A 4126-nucleotide genomic window follows, 5' to 3' on the forward strand; every position below is an offset into this window, starting at 1 on the left:
ACAGTGTTTGATGTAGATCTGGGTGGCTTATAGCACCAGCCTCTCACTTCTGAACACAGAGTTAAAGTTCAGCCAGAGGTCTTGCTTAATATGAGTTTTCAGGGATTTTAGCGTGGTCCCCACTGGAGTGTTATCTGCAACACAAACAGCTATACATCATTTGGCAATCCAGGAAAAGATTTGATTAGGAGACACCCTATTTTAGCTAATTTTAACATAGCGAAGAGTGTTCTCCCTTTGCACAGCAGTTATTTCTGGCAAGACCTGAAACTGTTAATGAAGACGAGATGATTGGCCATAGCATCTAGCCTTCAAAGCATATCAAATTTGGCACTGCTCTTAACAAATCCACAGCATGGTCCTTCACCTAAAAGATTATATAGAAAGGTGACTCACCAAATGTCAAGGAGATCTGAATTTCTCACTCAAGGCATAGTTCTTAGCCTTTCTTTATATTTTATATATTTCATTTGACCCAACGCTGCTTAGTGCTTTCAGTGTCATGTTGTCTAAATATGCCTAATAGGATCCCAGAATGGTCAAGGTTGGATTACAGGGAGCACCCTGTGGTCCACGCCCCCCACTCAAGCAGGGCCACCCCAGAGCAGACTGCCCAGGACCACGTCCAGGTGGCTTTTGAAAAGAAGTTGTCAGAAGTGGGATTCGAACCCACGCCTCCAGGGGAGACTGCGACCTGAACGCAGCGCCTTAGACCGCTCGGCCATCCTGACTGTGTGATTATCTTACATGACAGGCACTGAAATTCCACCAAGGTGTATAAAAATGGGTATCAGAAAAACATTGAAAACAGTAGAAAAAATCCCTGATGTCTAAAAAGATGTTGTTAGGAGAACAAGTTTTTCAAAGACAGAAATTCAAATCAACAACATCTCTTAAACTATAAAAACTCGGGCAGAAAAATTTTCTCTCCAAAGGCTTTTAAGAAGAAAAATAGGTCTGGAACATTGCACTGTGGTGAACTTCCCCCAGTTTCTGGTTGTGAAGGAAGTTTTTGCTGAGTGAAGTTTAAGAGACTAATTTAAATGGCTTTCAACTTTAATTCTGTGAATAAAAGTGGGATGAAGATATCGCCTGGGCAATTCTGGCTGCAAGGGAATGGACACAGCTTTCAGTCACATTCAGTCCCTGCACCTCTTTGATAAATATAAGCTATAGGCCAACTTTTTTATTGCACCTCATTTTGTGCTTTAAGCTATTGTCAAGATCTTGGGATCCATGAAATCCTGCAGAATTGCAGTGTCTTTTCCCTGAGCACTTGCTGCTGTAAATGTGAAAGCCAATGCCTTCATCCTTCAACAAAACATTCCCATGCATTCTTCTGTGCTGTTGTCCTTCTTACTTCTTTTCCTCCATCTGCTTAGTCCGTCCTTCACCTGTTGCCTCCCAGGTCCTTCTAGATATCGGCCTTCTGCTTTATGGCACTTTGTAGCATACATTGAACAGCCAGCTTTGTTGTAAGCTTTTTATATGGTCTCTTATTTTGATGCAGAATCCATCACGCACTTCTTGTGTATCTTGTGTATCATTCCTTAATTGAAACTTAAATTTCATTTAGTTTTCTCATTAGAAGTAGTTCATCTTTTTCTGTTGGCTGTTACCTGATCTCCACAATAAAAATAAAAAATAAAATAAAATAATAATAATAATAATAATAATAAAACTTTTATTTCCCTGAGGACTGGATCTCAGTGTGTTCTTTTCTGTACCCTCTAATTTTAACTACATGTATTTTCTTATGGAATATACAAACATATTTAACTGAACTGTCTAAGATGTTCATGTGGTGGAATGTTATGCCTACCTACATGTCATTCACAACATCTACCTTTGCCTGTCACTGGACTGATGCTCCACAGCCATCATTCCCCCTAAAAGCACAGACCACTTTCAGAATCCAAGAGAAGTTTAGCTCTCTCAGAGATACTGAGTGGCTTCAAGCATTGTAAACTTTATAGCTAAACAGAAGGGAAAGATCTTAATTAGTACTTCCACCAAGGCTCACGTAAACAGAAATCAGCCTGCAGGGGTCGTATGCTGTCTGATCCACCAGCACTGGACCTGCCACAGTATGCTGCCACTTATCTAGGAAGACAGGTAGATATGGCAGGGCTGTTGGATGGTGCAGGATGATAGGGAGTTAAGAATGACGGAAAATATATGAAGGGATGAAGGGGCAAATGTTATGGGAAATTGAGTTTGTTTAGCTCTACTCTCATGGAATAAGCTGTTTAATCAAATCTTGCAAAGGGCTACTACTTACTGCTTTGTGCTTCCCTATCTCCTTAATTTTATATGATAGTCTCCTCACTTCTAATCTTCTCCATCTGACTGCTATTTAGTTTCCCTCTTGTTTAGTCATATAAAGTCATCTGTGCTAAAAACAGGCATGGATAAAGTTTTGTTTCCTTTTTTATATAAAAGAGATGAGAAAAAAAGCCCAGCTTGCAACAGAACCAGACCAGTTTACCAAAGTTGCCCACCCATTCCCAGCCAGCCTGGGGACATTTTATTCAAACAAGACCTTCCAATATTTCACAAAGTCAATTCCTTGACTGATGAGGTTTTACTAAACCACTGAAGAAAAACCAGATCCCTTCCACCAGTTTACTCATCTCTACCAGTATAAAATTAAATTTTACACATTGAGAAAATTGAGTGTTTTTTTTTTCTTTTTTTTTTTTCTTTTTTTTTTCCTTGCAGCAAAGACACAGAAGGCACATAGCTGGCAGTAGGCAGTGAGTCTTATACACAAATATAATGTAAATTTTCATTATAGTCAAGTGAATGACCAGTAGAAGAGAGCATTCTGAGATAATCTCTGATTTGGATTTGTAGTCAACATATGAAATGAGCTTTTGGTCAGGTGGTTTGTCTACCTTGCAACAGCAAAAGCTGCCTTTTTAGAAGTACACTGCTTTACCAGATCAACACATTAGGGAAACCTTTTTAGAGAGAAGTTATAATAAAGGAGAAGGAAACAGAGGCAGGAACACAATCAATATTATTTCACAAAAGATGAGATTGAGTATTGGTAATCATTTGCAAAGAATACGGCAAAAATTTCATAGCAGAGACATCCACTTGGAGCAGAGACTGGAAGTCAGCCAAACCCCCTAAACTGCCAACGACAAATCATGGTTGCATAAGACATCCGCCAAATCATAGTAGAAACTAAACAGGGGAGTGAGCAGAGCAGATGTTTGGAGGTCATTAACAGGAGCTCAACTTTCCTTGCCTGGTGGCTACCTCAACAGATATCTGATTCCCAGAAATTTCCCTGACCTCCAAACATCTGCTCTCTTCTCCTGTTTTCTTTACATCCATACTGCAGAGAGCCTCATGCAGTCATAAACTTTTCAGTCCTTTCTTATAAAATATTTGTATCTCACTCCCCTAAATCATGAAGAAAAGTATTTTACAAGTCTGGACCTACCATCATTCATGGTGGGACCTTCACATTCATTGTGGTTGATGCTAAACTGAATTACCTGGCTTTTTCTGCAGGCTGAGAGTGTGCACATAAGCTGTTCAAATAAGCTAATGTGGAGTACTTTGTACTTTGATTTGAACTCCTAGAGACTTTCCTTATGGTCTATACTTTGCCATTTTACTGAATTTCTTATCTGCTGCCCTTTGTCAAGTCTAGATATGCCCTAGACAGCTTTATTACTTTGCAAAACATGGGGGCCAAGCACATATTTCCAAGCATGATTGCTACTGCTTTTCCTTCCTCTAACAGTGAAGTATATCTAGCGAAAGTTGTTCTGTACAATGAGCTCTGGTATTGCTCAGGAGTCCATTATCTATAGGCATTTAAAAAATTTTCCCATGGGACAATAATAACCAGAGTCATTCTTCCTTTTTGGATGAATACTACTTTATTTGCTCTTTCTTTCTCAAAAAGTCCCATACCTCCCAATTTTCCTGGAAATCAAAAATAGATTACATGTGTTAAAATAAGCTTCCTTGCTAATCCTCTCAAATCCCTCGACACATCTAGCAGATAGCAAGTTTCTTATGTGATAGTATATTCTAAGCATCCCCTGCTTGCTAATAGAAGTTTCTAGTATTATCTTGTTTGCAAAATGTTTAATGAAGTATTTTG

At 39.1% G+C, this 4126-nt stretch overlaps 1 non-coding gene across 1 annotated transcript; it reads right to left on the minus strand.

Annotated features, from left to right (window-relative positions):
* Window positions 1–648: 648 nt before the first annotated feature.
* On the minus strand, window positions 649–731 carry TRNAL-CAG. The gene has a single exon. It is a non-coding gene; the product is annotated as a tRNA-Leu (tRNA).
* Between the last annotated feature and the right edge of the window lie 3395 nt (window positions 732–4126).

This window comes from Cygnus olor, chromosome 3 (genome assembly GCF_009769625.2).
Source record: "Cygnus olor isolate bCygOlo1 chromosome 3, bCygOlo1.pri.v2, whole genome shotgun sequence".
Taxonomy (NCBI): Eukaryota; Metazoa; Chordata; class Aves; order Anseriformes; family Anatidae; genus Cygnus; species Cygnus olor.